The sequence below is a fragment of the Alligator sinensis genome, unplaced genomic scaffold (assembly GCF_000455745.1).
Source record: "Alligator sinensis unplaced genomic scaffold, ASM45574v1 scaffold917_1, whole genome shotgun sequence".
NCBI classification, from domain to species: domain Eukaryota; kingdom Metazoa; phylum Chordata; order Crocodylia; family Alligatoridae; genus Alligator; species Alligator sinensis.
Window position 1 is genome coordinate 1,772,731 of NW_005841988.1, and position 15,144 is coordinate 1,787,874.

The following is a 15,144-nucleotide window of genomic DNA, read 5'->3' on the forward strand; positions in this document are numbered from 1 at the left end:
TCCTGATAGTTTTACTTGCTTCTATGCCCTATTTTTCACCAATATTTCTTCTATTGCTTCCTTACTTTGTCCATTTAGTCATCTTGGTGGTTTTTTTCTACTAAAAAAGGATGCTCTTCCATTGTACATTTGTTAGTACATCTTTGAAACAAGTCAATTTTTCTTCCACGCTTCGTGCCTATAAACTAAAGTTCTGATTTAGGTCACCTGCTATTTCTTTTAACCCTTGAAAGTCTGTTTTTTAAGTTTCCCACTGGCATATTATTTTTACATCAGAATTAGGATGACGAATGTTGGAAAAATTGTGCCACCCATCTTAGTTTGTGGGACAACTGGACAAGACGACACATCCTCTGGTCTGATTAAGCTGTATGTTGAACTGGTTCACTTCAGGGCTGGTAGGAAGAGAGATGATCAAAGGTGAGTGACTCTGCTTCTTCTTGATTCTATGGCTGGTACAGCCAGTTTAGCATTAAGTACAGTTTCCAGAGCTGGTTCATGTTTTGTCTGGATCTTTAGGGCCAGCTGCTGATGCCTGCACTTTAAGCAATGCTTTTGAAGTGAGCACTTTAAGCAACACTTTTTCCTCAGCTGCCTCTGCTGTGGAAACTGTAAGGGTGATGGTGCATCACTGTTTTACCAGTGCTACAATACTAGGGGAAATTATTCTTGGACTGGGCAATTTCCAGGGATCCAGTTTAGCTCCTTTATTGGTTTTTGCATTGGATCAAGGCACTGAAACTTTGGCTTTCATTTACATTTTGAACCTGGCAAGCCACAATGACTCCTTGACCTATTTGAGGCTTCTAGGTGTACCATTGTGTATATTGTGTTAATTGGACTATGGCAGAGCTAGAAGGTCTGGTTGAAAAACTTTGATTTGCATGTTTTTTCCTGATTTGGGTTTGTTGCTGGGCTATTCAGGAGAAAGCTGCCAACTAACTATCACTATGAGACTGGTTCTTCTCTTTATTATGCTCATTGAGTTAAACTAATCTGTGGTATGTCTGCTAACATGAACAGAGTTGGGGAATGAATTTGAACCAATTATTAGCTTTTCCAGGAAAAAATATGGTGTTTTACTGCTGGACAGTTTAGTGCAGTGTTTTTGTAGCATCTATAGCAATATTTACTGTATTACTAACTTAATATAGTTATAATTTTAATAATTTAAAATGTAACATCATAGTAATTCACTATAGCACTTTGAAAAAATACTATGACTAGTATAACGTTCAGCATATGACTTTCATAGATGTCATTTAAGTTACTTCAATTCATAATGCTACAATATTCATAATCTACTGAAGATTGTACTGTATCACACTGTAATTGCTATTATAAAGTATATTATTTTCTATAGGTCTATATTAAAGGCTATTGTAATATAAAGCAAAATATATGTTATATGCTCTAACTCTAGTGCTTTAAAACTGTAACTATGTAGCATGCCTTTGTTTTCACTGTGGTTTACACTGTAGTCACTTTGAAGTTCTGTGGTAGTTCAGACACAGTTTCAGACTTCCAGGTAGCATTTTTTCAAACTAGAAGTGAATCCTAGCTTTCTGACCTGAAAGTTGTTTTAGCTCAGCAAGTCTTCACAATAATTCCTTTCAGATTTACGACCTCCATCTGTCTGTCTGTCAAAACTTATTTTATGCTTGCCATCATTTCACTAAGACTGTGCTTTGGGAAGGATGGTTATCAATGAAAGAATCTTTAGCAACATAGTAGCCACAAAAGTGGTTGCCCAAAGTCTGGAATCTTTAGGAAGCTTGAATTTTCCTTTCTACATATCTTGGGAAATTGTTAAGTCCTCCTTCTCTGCAAATCCTCAAACCTATGGCACAATCTAGCCATGTACAGAGTCCCCAGAAATACTCAAATACTTGGAATAATGGCTTGTTTGCACTTGAAAATAATTTTGGCTTAAAGTAAGGTGTGAATTTAAAACAGAAAGGCTATTTTTGAATGATTCCATATATGAATGCTCATATTTTGGAAATTGATATTTCTAAATGACTCCATGTGTAGACACTGAATGAAATTAGTCATTCAGAATCACTTTTCTGGAATAACTGTTTTTGAATAACTCCATATGTAGACAAGCCCTCAGTCAAGAAGTGAGCTTTCATGTTCCCATCCTTTTCTGTCTTGACTAGGTAGCTAGTATGTTGAAAAGCATAAGAAAACTGATATACCTGATGCAGAAGAAATAAAATTCTATTCTACCTGAGAACACCCTGGGCAGAAAGGGCTTGTTTCACAAAAGAGATAACTGTAAGGAGAACACCTGACCTTAATCATCACCGTTATCAAGAATAGCAAAATAGCTACTTAGTTTTCTGCTGATGGATTCTTTGCTAGGAAGAGACTGCAGATGCTGGTGAACAAATCATTTTCTTTTATAAATATTTTCCCAAGTGAATCAGGGTACCTATTACCACTTTCTTTAACAACGTGCTTTACTATTTCCCATAATTAATAGATTGCAGAGGATATGGTGTTCCAGAACGGAAAATTTATTTCCTGATTGTTTACATCTTACTAATTGAACCTGCCTTGATTGTCTCCAATGTAGGGAACTGGGAATTTGATTTTTGTATTTTTTTTTCTTTTAGAGTGAGCAAGAAATAAAGAATTGACATTCACAAAGATTGAACTGGTGGTTTAAATATTTCAGTAAGTCATCACTGTATCTATAATTTTGAAAGATCTCATCTGAAAGGTGGGAGTAAAAGTCCCGAACTCTGAAATGCTGTCCTTTCTTGTTTTATCAGAACATGGATTCAATAAGTTTCTGGGCATGCTGCCAATCCGCTACTTTTTTACATGTTTTTTGATAAAGGAGTAGGTTGAGCATTAAATAGTGGAAGGTAGTTGTTATTTATTTTAAGACAGTGGTTCTCAACCTTTTTAGACTCAAGGCATGGCAAAACTTTTCAGAATTTAGTGGTACCCCATTTTAAAAATGACAGTAATATAAATATATTATGAATATTATGTTGTAAACATTATACTCCTATTATTAATTAATACATTATTAATTGCTTATATAATTGCAATTATATTTTATTCACGCCTTCAGGCCACTGACAGGGAGCTGTCCCCTAGCTCTGTCTGGCTCAGTACATGTTTTCTCCAACCACAGCAGTGGACTTCCCCTCCCCCACACCATACATGGCCCCCAGGTGACACATGGGGATCAGGAACCACTAGGCCAAGTTCTTCCCTTAGTTCCCCAGCATAATTTCCCCTGAACAGACAGAGTTCCGGGAAGCTGGCTGGCAGGAATAAGCTGCTGGGCTGCATACACAGTAGGGTTGAGCAAAGCTGTGGTCCCTGATTCGATTCAGTGGAGATTCAGCCTGATTCAGTGGCTGAATCTCCGAATCTGAATTGAATTAGAGGACCCTTTAATCTCTCTGAATCATATCGGAACCCTTCAAATCAATTCAGAGAGATTCGGAAAGATTCAGAGATTTGGACATGAATGGTGCTGTGATGGTGGGGAGGATGGAACATCCCACAGAAGCACAGGGGGCTTCCCGGCATGCTCAGTAGCAGACCTGGAAATGGACCAGAAGCACTTCCAATCCACTTCTGTGTCTGCCGGGAAGCATGCTGGGGGCCCCCCCGCCCCCCCCTCACTCGGTGACTGGTGCCTCCTGGGTCTGGCGGAGGCCACCCGGGGTCCCCCTGCAGCCGATTGCCGAGCCGGGTAGGTGCAAGGGGGGACCCCCAGCGTGCTCCCTGGCAGACCCAGAAGTGGACGGGGAGTACTTCCGATCTACTTCCGGGTTCGCTGCTGAGCACGTGGAGGGCCCCTCTGCACTCCTGTGGGATGCTCCATGCGCAGCATTGCAGCGTTCATGAGCCACGCCTGCTACCTCGAGGTATGTAGAAAAAACGTTTAAGGCTGTGTCTATGTCCAAATCGCTGATTCTCTGAATTAGCCTTGAATCTCCAGATTTGGATTTGGACGAATCAAATTAGGGGCAGTGATCTGAATCAACTAATGGAGTCACTGTCCCTGATTCGGGCCAAATCCGGATCAAATAGGGCCCGCTTCGCACACCCCTAATACACAGTACCTAGGTGTATCTTGGAAACAGAGGTGCATGATGTAGGTGGAACTGTCCCATTTGCCTTTCTTTACGAGCCAAACTGAGAAGTGCCTGCAGTTGAAAGTCACACTTGCCTGCATTATATTATGCAGGCAGGCAAGTTGCCACTACCCTTCCCAGTTTGGCTTTGACATGCTTCCTTAACACCACGGGCAACTTCACCCTGCGGTAGTGTTGCAGGTGTTAAGGCACTGTGTCAGGTTCTTGCAATACCCCAGGGTGCCACAGCATCTTATTTGAGAACCAATGTCTTCAGGTAAAGACATTCGCATTTGAATAGTTATTTCAGTGTACTAGACTCCAAAAGATAGTGGGCCAAATAGTAAGTTGGTGTAAAACTGGATAGCTTCATTGACATCAGTAAAGGTGCAGCAGGGGTTACGTAGGCTGAGAATCCATGTTAAAGATATTTAAAAAGCATTGTTTTCGTGCTTTATCCCATTACCAAAATTACATTGTACACTGTAGAATCTAGCTCTAAGAGGTCTTGGGATATTGGTAAATTAGGGTATGGCTACAGGAAGCAATTACGTTGATTTAAAAAGGAAGAAGAATTTACTGCGCATCAACTTAATCCCTAGTTACTGTTTCATGTCTGCTTTATGCCTCAGTCATTGGAGGCCACATCCTGGCACTTCAGCAGGTTTCTGTTCAAGGGTAAAGTGCTCCAGTTTAGCTTCCATTTTCTGTGGGAGGCAGAATAGAGATAGGTGCTTGCATTTTTGAGGCTTGTTGGTTAGAAAAAGCCTCTGGAAACTCTAAAGAAGACACCTGCAATAGTGCTTCAGCAAGCAGGAAACATTACTTCTTGAAGATAGACAGATGATTTGTACTGTAGCTTCTGTCCTAGGAGTGAAGCAAGTGTTTCTTGAACCAATTTGAAAACCTCTCAGTGTAGCGACTTTAGTGTACAGACCCAAGTTCATGTGAGCATTTTAGAACATTCTTGTATACAACAAGCACCCCAAATATGACAAAATGTTAAAACATGACCAGTTTGCCTGGTACAACTATTGCTTAATTATTTGATTTGAAGCTATATTGATCTAAAATATTGAAATTCATGCTTGGCAATGCTGATTAGCTTGGTTGTATAACTATGTTGTGGGAAAGGAGGAGGTTTTAAAGTTATGTTTGTGTTAGGATTTAATTTGTATGGTAAGTTAAGTATGAGATTTATGGAGTGTAATGTGCAGAATGTTTTATTTACTCTTCCAAAGACTATGAATACATGCAACATCTGAATTTGATCTTTGGAAACCAAGTTCAGGAAATATGGCATAATTTAATACTAATTGTCTCCCTTAATTGCACCTTCCATCTGTTTATTTGCTAGTTCTGTATTTAAGTCATTAGAGTATGTATTGCTCTACTACTGGTTGTATTTCACTTTCTGGTACTATGCTCATTTTACATAATGTCTTTGCTTTATTTTATTTATATACTATGGGTACTTTATTCTTTTGAAAAACGTTAATTAATTGGATTTTTTTTTTGCTTAGAATTTATCAAAAAGTAAGCTGTTTTTCTCAGTGAAAATGCACAAGAATGAGAGAATAGCATAGGATCTCAACGTAGACAGAATATAACTGCTCCAACAAGTCTGGTCCCTAGAACCAAAGTGACACAGCATGTTCTTTAGGCAGTTTAACAAGAAAAAATTAGTTCCAAACAGCTAAAACTCTGCATATAATATTTAATTATATCAGTATCAAATGATACGTTATTATGATAAAGGTGTTGCATCAGCACGCTCCTGCAGAGATACAAGTATAACAAAACAGTTGTAACTTTTAAATCTGTTTCATTTAAGGGTTAAATTTACAGTCATTAAAATAATCCATGTTGCTGCAGAAGCATGCAGATATTTAAATGCTCTGAAACAGTAACCCCTTTTCCCTCCCTTCTGCCTCCTCTCCGATTCAAAGTGGCTAAACATTACATTTGTCCTTAGCCTCTGATCATACAAAATATTTGAATGCCTTTAACTCCTGTAGTTAAAAAAAAGACGTGCTGATTCAGCATCTACTTAGGTTGGGGTCTTTGTATATCATTGTTTATAAGGCATAAAATTAATTTGCTTATGGAAACACGTAAGGGAAGTCCATGGAAGTGAGGATTTTAACTCTTACTTTATGAATAAGTAAAACATCCCTGAAGAATATCTTGCTACCTATTTTACTTAATTATATATGAGTTTATGATATTGAAAATGAATGTGAAGGGTGACTGTAATTTACATAAGTGCCTACTATTTCTAATCAAATATTGTTTGTAAAAATATTTATTTGGGATACTGCCAGCTGGAGAAAAAAATGATATATTCCACACCCCTTTTTGTAAGAAAGAAAGTGTGCTTGTATGTCTGTATGTATGGGTCTCACAGGATGTGCATGTATGTGCATTCATAAATGCATGGTAAAGGCCTGTCTTAGTAGCCACCCTAGGGCCTCGTTGAGGTAGTCTTTAATTAAAGGTCAAACAAAATTGTACTGGAAACCTTAGGGAAACTTAAAAGTGGTCACTTAAGACAGGGGCTGCCTGTTAGATGTAGTTCTTACAGCAGGTTTTGCTTATAAATCTAAGTGTATAGCATATCTGTGGAGCCTTTCACAGTTGAGCGTGACGCCTCTGCTTATTCACTGCTGGCATAAAGGTGGCACTGCTGGCAAAAAACCTGTGGATTGTTGAAAATCTAGAAGATAATTTTATTCCAAGACAGCTACGTTTTTGTGAAAAGGTTACTAAATTGATAATATTCTCTGAATCAATTGTGGAAGGAGGGGCTTCAATAAGTAGTGATTTCCTCTAGGGACTCGGCCCTGCATCTTTTTGATGTATCTAATATTCCCAATGGAAATGAAAGAATCATAGGAAGGGAAAAGGTTAGAGTCACAAAACCCAGAGATTGGCCATGTGAGTCCAATGTGGTGCCTTTGTGGTGTAAGTATCTGCAGTTAGGTTTTCTGTAAACTGCACCTTTAAATATAAGAAGGCTGTCTGCCCATCAGACTGGAGGTGAAGCCTGAAGAAGATTTCAAGATGGAAGGCTGTGGAATGAGGAACAGACTTTTTCATTAACTTAAAAATGAAGACATAATTGAAAGTACCAGTTTTCTAGATGGGAAAGGCAGATGGAAACAATAATAAAATAAATTACAATATGTATCATTTATAATATGTAAGCAGTGCATAATATGTGCAGGAAATTGTAGAAAGAGCCAGAAAAGGGTTGTTTTATTTACAATATTTACTTTATTCTTAGAAGCCAGATTTTGCTTTCAAATATTCATTCATAATTGGAAGAGATGCATACATGTTGTGGATTGAATTCTGCCCTCTTTTGTCAAGTTGCATAGGCAGAACATTTATGACATCTTGTTGTAGCTTCAGATCCAGAGTTTCAGTCTTGCTCTAGACTCCGGCCAAAGTTAGTCTCCACTTGATCCAGTTATAAATGGCTACCAGATTGTTCAGGCTGAGGTGACCAAGATGGACAGTTGTGAGGCTAGTCACAGCGCTCCATTAAGAAACCAATGTGTCTCAACCATGCCAGCTCCATTGAGCTATTAAAGTCAGGATGATCTTTGACCTTTGTTATTCTTTTCCCCCGCAAGTGTATTTTATATATACTGGGTGTCTAAAGGGGATAGAGATGGGGAATGGAAAAGAATAATTTTACTGGGGTTTTATTTATTGGAAAAGGCCCACCAGAACATGAATTGAGTATTACACATTACATGGTTAAATAATACTAGGCACATCTACATGTGTGCTTTACTGCAGTTGACCAATTAGCTCTGTAGAAAAGCAGCTACATGTGCGTCAGGATTAGGCTGTAGTAAATTAATTAACTCTGTCATGGGATAATACTGCTAGGGACAGTACTATCTTATGGCATAGTAATTACATGTGCTGAAATGCACGTGTAGATGGTGACAGGGGCTGGCTGGGGCACAGTGGTGCTAAAGTGTGGCAGGGGCTGCTTACTACTTAGCTCTGCACTTTAGTGCTCTTGTCCCTGAACCAGCCCGTCTGCTACGGACACCACCACCTGCAGCCTGGGGCTGACCCCCTGAGGCTGCTGCCAGCCTCAGGCTGCTCTACCCAGGCTCAGAGCTGTGGTCCCAGACACACATGCAAATGCTCTGCCTGGGAGCAGCTGACACTGGCACAGACTGCATCAGAGTTTATCACATTGCTTTAATGGCATGTATAGATGGACTCAATTTGTTATAAACTGATCCAGAATAAATAGGGAAGGATTTTACCCTTCTGTATTAACGTAGCATTAAATTATATTAACTAGGTCATTCACTTCCCAGGTCTGCTGCAAACTACGACCTTGGGAAAATCACTTATTCCCCCCTGAATAATTCCGTTTCCATTCTGCAGCATATGGACAATGATAGGAATTTCCTCTTGTCCTTTATCTGGTCTGTATAAATTATCCTGGTCCAGAAGAGTTTGCTTTCTCATCCTGTGTATTTGTATAAAGCCCACTACAGTCAGGCTTCAATCTTGGTTGACGTTTCCAAGTACTATTAATAAAAATATTTTTAATTGGTGCTTCCTTATTGATTAGAAGTAGTTAGGTTCTTTCGCTTTATACTGCAACATAAGTATGGTCTTTGATCAAATTTATTAGTAAAGTAAAATAAGAACTATGCTTTGTAAGAAGTTTGTAAAAGTTCTGGATTGAAAAATAAAATGCCATATACCTATGGACCCCAAATCATATACTTTTCAGTCTGGGAAATATCCTCGTAATATCTTTGCCCCAGGTTTTAATTTTGCTTACATTAGTACCATTTTCTTGACTTTGGCAAAAGGATACAAGTATGATTAAAAGGGCAGAAGCTGGTTAAATGGGGATTTTACCTTAAGAATAACTTTTATTTGACTTGTACCGTTAACAACTCCCTATTTCTTACCAGCTTCTGAATGTGTAGGTAAACTCCTTCCTCTCCCATTTTACATGGTCTTGGGAAGCATGCATAGCTTCCTGGAAATTCATCTTTGAATGCAGGATCAGATACAAATTTTAGATGAGAGAGAGATTAGAATACTGGGAAAATGAGGTGCATGTGGGCTCTTCGGGATATGTGTATACATGTGTTCTTCCTCACTATTTCTCTTTTGTACTGCAAAATACACAAGTATTTTCTATAATTTTCAAAAACAGTGTTTAAATGTTTCCGTGAGTATACCCTAATTTAGTTTTCAAATTGAATAATGAAATAATTTAATTTTAAATGGGTACATAAATGAATAAGGTTTCTTCAAACTCTTGCCTCTCAAAACATGTTTCTTAATAGAAGTTATTTATTATAACCTAGAGATGGCTGTTTCCGATAGCCTAGAGGTGGTTGTTTCCTATGAGAGCCTTTATTTAATATATTGGCAATATGTCACTGGACTCCACCTGTGGCATTTACATTTTTAATATTTTTCCCCAGTCTTTTAGATCTGCTCTTTTATATTTAGCTAATAATAGAGAAATCTCTGGTATCCTATCAAATATAATAAGTATAGTTGGTGGGCTACATCTAATACATTGGCAATCGGGACTTCACCTATATATAAAGTTCTTTCTGTTTCTTGACAGTTGGGGGAACCCTTTTGCAAAAGCTGGCAGATGCATTATCTCTATTAAAATAGAAGAGGTAAGACCACAAAAAGTCAAGAAAAAAAAAAGACATTGTAAACAGACTGTTTGGCATTGGGTGCATGAAAGGTGAAGATAAAACTCATTCAGTAATGGCTAATAGGCAAATAGTGCAGATAGATAGGAACACTGAAGCTAAACCAAATACATCACAAGCTGGTGTCTAGACTCTTATAAAAGAAGTAATTAACAGGGCTGTAGGTAGTAACGAAGTGTTTCTGTAATTACTGTTGAGAAAAGTCCCTTGTTCTATGCTGCTGTCACTGAGTAGGAATTCATAATCTTTTAGGAAATCTTTTTGTTTTATTTTTTCACAGCAAAGTTTTTTGCTCTTTGATGACATGACATGTATGGTCCTTTTCTGCTGTCAGCAATTAGGAGAAAGTCTCAACAGAGCAAGAAAGCTTTGCGACACAGAACATTTACCTGAAATGTTCGCATGTGAGCCATGAGCTTGGGTACACTCTGAAAAGGGGGAAAAATAAGGCTTTTGTTAGAGTGACAGGCAGGCAACACAGGCAAAGTTTAACCTAAATCCTTTCGTTGATATTGGAAAGTGATAAGCCTTCAGATGACACTGGCACATTCAACACACTGTGTGATCTGGGACTCTAGTGTTTGTATCGCTGTGTGAGTATGTGTACAGTGTAAACATTTTATGAACTGCAGTTTCTGATCCATCGGTCTGTCTGGGCAAGAATGTCCCTTGATACTAAAAAGAACAGCAATCAGGACAGAATTGGTCAATGCGGCATGTCTAATGGTGGGAAGATATTTGAAGGACTCACTATAGACACAATAGACTCTCTAAATAGCCTCTTTGCACCCTGAGTCTTATTGCAAACAGGTTCATTAAGGAGAGACATTCTGACACACAGCATCACAGTAATGAAAGTAGCTCTGTTTTTCTAATATTGTGTCTTGCCACTTCAGTTATGCTGCTGGTACAAGATTTCCCTTGTGTTGTTGTATATTTCTCCAGAAGAAGAATCAGTCTTCATAGAATATACAATTATTTTGTACAGGAATATATAACTCATACCTAAGATTCAGTCCTTCCTGTTTATGTGAACTAGTGTAAAAATAATTGGCAAACACATCTTTGAAACCCCAAAATGCTTACACTTTCAATTTGAAAGGCTTAAAGATGTGGAAGATACAGTTATAATAGGAAAATAATTATATGATGCTCTAATAAACTTTTTTGGATGCATGAAATACTGTCAAATATTGTCCATGATCGAATATAAAATGAAATATTAGTATGCTTTTCCCCATGTGATATCTTTGGGTTTTTTCCTTCTTTAGGTTTCAAAGTGTAAGTTCATAGTGGAGGAAAAACACAAAAGGTTAGTCTGCCCTGCTTTACATATAAGTACTGTGTGACTTTTTAAGCTGTTGGATTGTTTAATTTGCACCGTGAACATTATGACCGCAGGAAAAAAAGGTAATATTGGTTTAAAAGTGGATATGGAAAATTTAATGTGCTCAAGTGGGAACAATGGCATATTAAAAAAAAACCCACTTATGACACAGATCTAATAATTCACTTGCCCCTGTAGGACTGGGGTATCAGCTCTGATGCCGCTTGGTAGTTTATTTTTATATACACCCCTGGTCCCTGTTGTATATCCTGCGTATGGGTTCCACAGAAAAGAAAGAAAATAACCTTTAGGGAAATCAGCTTAGAAACCTTTCATTAAATACACTGTGCTTCATATCATGTCGTTCACAAAATCTCCAAGAAAGATAGAAAGTGTTATCAGAGTGCATGTGTAAAATACTGTATTTGAATACTATAATTTGCTTTAAGATTAAAGACTATGAGTATAAGCATATTAGGTATTTCATTATTCACTTATGCCTAATGGATAATGCAGCAGGGGTCTTTCTCTTTTCTGTTTTTTCTGCTTCCTCCTTGCAGAGAAATGCAGTGCTTTAACTTTTTTTTTATGCTAAAAACATTCTTGCCTTACTAATCATTTCATTCTTTTTTTGATGGGGAGGGGTTCCTTAAGTGAGTCTGATTATTACTTCTTTTGTAAAATGGATAGATTTTTTTTGGCCTTTTACAAGTAGAAACATTGACTAAAAGGCACCTATGTTGTGCTGAGGAATAATAAAACTTAAAATTATTATTTTGGCAGAGACAGAAACATGGTACATTTTGTAATTGAGAAGAAAGATGTTGTTATTAAGCTGGACATCAGTAATTACTTTTATTAAACTGAATCTCTGGTTTACCATCAGGGTTCATGTATTATCAGTGGTTGGCCTTTAAAAACCTTATAATTATATGCCTTATAATTTTTGTTGACTATTCATGCAGCATGTGCCAGGCATGCCAAGTGCAACACCACTGTGCCTATACATGTAGCTGCTTTTTCACTAATGCAATACAGACAATAGAATTAAAACCAGTTGACTGCAAGCAATATAGAAGATTATTTTCTGAACACCATTAAGGGTTAAATTACAGGGTGTATTTTCCTAGCTACATGAGGCTGACAAATTTACAAACCCAGTGGCATTCACAGGCCTGATTCTTATTTGCTTTAAAGCTGCTTTGCACTGTGGTGGCCTAAAAGTATAAATCAGTCTCTGTGTGCCTCTCTTTTTTGTAAAACTGAATGTAAGTACTCACCACCTTCTCCTCATTCCCTATTTACCACCTTCCTCCGCACCCTCTCACCCACCAGCCAAGTCTGATGTTCATCAGTATTCTTTGTTTAGTGGAGGCGTAGCAGATGTGTTTTGTGTGGTGGCAAGTTCAATCCCTGTGTACTTTAGAGGAAAAAGGTGAAGGTTCTCTTCTACCTTTATATGAGCAGAGGATGGACCACATGACAGATATTAGTAACCTTGTTCTATGTGCTATTGGCAAGTGCTAAGATAGTAATAACTAGGGCAATATATGAACCTTTGTGGAATAGAACAAAAAGTTATTGTTAGGGGCCATTAGTATATTCCCTTTAGGAGCTGGCATGCTTTTAGGTGTTGTTGCGTTTGAGTGGCATGTAGGTCACAAGGCCAAATTCTATCTACTGAATGGAAAGAGATGGACAGAATTCCTACAAGCAGGTGAATATGGCATTAAGAGAAGTTAATATACATGCATGTCATGGCTGTGAAGAAACCCAGGGAAAATTTTTCAGCAAGTGTTTTCCTAAAAGTAGGACTTAACTTCATGTGGATATGTAGAGACCATGGTTAGTTTCAGAAAGTTTATATATATGATCAAGAAAAGGGGAGCCATCTATACTCACTGGAAGGAGCATTTTGAAGACCTTTTTAATCGAGACTCTGCTGTTGAAAAGAATGTTCTTAACTCCATCCTGCAACACCCTGTCAGAAACGATCTCAGAATCCCTCCAACCCTTGATGAGGTGAAGAAAGCCCTCAAGCAGATGAAGATTGGCAAGGCACCTGGAGCTGATGGAATGCCTGCTGAAATCTTCAAGCGGGGGGAGAGGAGCTCACATCACAGCTCCATGCCCTCATCTTAAGGATCTGGAATGATGAGAAAATTCCAGGTGACATAATGGAATATGATTGTGACAGTCTTCAATAAAGGAGACAAATCTGACTGTGAAAGTTACAGAGGGGTCGCCTTGCTGTCCACAACAGGAAAAATCATTGAGAACCCTCCTGAACCATCTCCTTTGACTTGCTGAAGAGCTCCTAATGGAATTTGTGTGGGTTTAGGGCATCAAGAGGTATGACTGACATGATCTTCATTGCTCTCCAGCAGTAGGAAAAAACCTGGGAACAATATAAACCCCTCTATGTGGCCTTCTTTGACCTTATGAAAGCCTTTGACTCGGTCAACTGAGAAACACTATGGAGGATCCTCCTGAAATATGGATGTCCATCAAAATTCATCACCTGGTTCACTGCCATCACAGATCCCTTTGAGGCTAAGGCAGGAATTTAAGCAAGGCCTTGTCATCGCTCCAGTGCTCTTCTTGATATTCCTTGTCATATATTCCTTGCTACATCTGACCACCGACAAGCTTCCAGTTGGAGTGGAGCTAAACTACTGAATGGATGGTAAGGTGTTTAATCTCAGCCGACTCCAAGCCAAAATCAAGACCACGTCGACCTCAACGGACTTTGTTAAGGCCTTGCCTGTTTTAGTGCAACAAGTCCTCTGTGGCTTAAAGTACTCAAGTGAGACTGAGGACAGTGAAGTGGGCCCAAGAACTGGGAGTTTATACCAGCACCATCTGATGTGGTAAGGGTGGGATGTTAAGGAGTGGTGGAGCCCCATAGGAAGACTTGCAGGAAGATCTTGGAATTATCATCAGTTCCATAACTCCAGCTCCCATTAGATTTGTATTACTATCTAATAAGATGTGGCAGGCGAGACCACATCATAAGAGGTAGAAGACCACAGTGTTCTTGAAGCTAACTCAGTGGCACAGGTCTGCCACATCCCGGGAAGGCAGGGCCCACAACCCTGTACAGTGACACACTTACAGACAGACAAGAGACCTATCGTCTGTGGCCTTAGACATCAAGATGCTGACGTCAGTTCAGGCCCTGGATGTGGTAAAGGTGGAGTATAGGGGATGTTGGAGCCCCATGAAGCCAGGGTGTGGGATCCAGAGAGTCACCTGCGAGGGAACTGTCTCCCAGGAAGATAAGACCAAGCCTTGGCAGGCTAGAAGGAACAGCTACCAGAATATGAGGATGACACATGCAAGGACCCACCCTGTCATCACCAGTGAATAGGGAGTTGGCCAAGAGGGGACCCAAGCCCTGCAACATGTGCCAGCAACACTTACAATGACAACAGGACACAGAAAAATGGGACTCGCAGAAACACCATGTTGCAGAATGAACCAAGAACTCAGAACCATCTACCCCATATACAAACATGCCTGAGCTGCAACAGAGTCTGTTGATCCTGGATAGGCCTCATAAGCCATCTTGGGTCCAGAGATAAGGCAGTCATGGAAGACAATCATTCTCAACTGTGAAGGATTGCCAATGATGATATATGAACAGTTGGAACCTCCACAATAATCTGCTGAGGTCTTGTGTCCTCTATGGGCGCATCCACACAAGCTCGGACATCCAGGGGTCTAAAAAAAGGAAAGTATAAAAAAGCGGAGCAGAGCATGGTCCCTGACTGTACCCTAAGGCAACCGGAGGCTGGGTCCTCCATAGAGATGCTCTGGCTGCCAGAGCATCTCTATGGTTGCTCCTCGCCCTGGTGCTGAAACATGTGGCCGGCCAGGCCACGTGTTTCAGCAGCAGGGCTCCGGTGCCGGTGAGTAAGGGGTTGGAGGAGCTGGAGGAGGGGGGAAGGGACTATGGGGGGGACCCCCAATGGCCCCACCCACT

At 39.5% G+C, this 15,144-nt stretch overlaps 1 protein-coding gene across 5 annotated transcripts in view; it reads left to right on the forward strand.

The window, feature by feature from the left end:
* BNC2 (basonuclin 2) overlaps positions 1-15,144 on the forward strand; it is a 456,753-nt gene that overhangs the window by 86,939 nt on the left and 354,670 nt on the right. For all 5 annotated transcript variants that reach the window (XR_003093497.1, XR_003093498.1, XR_003093500.1 and 2 more), the window contains exons 2-4: positions 277-420; positions 2,622-2,682; positions 11,104-11,144. The gene's annotated coding sequence lies outside the window, so the exon portion shown is untranslated. The remainder of the gene's footprint in view (positions 1-276; positions 421-2,621; positions 2,683-11,103; positions 11,145-15,144) is intronic.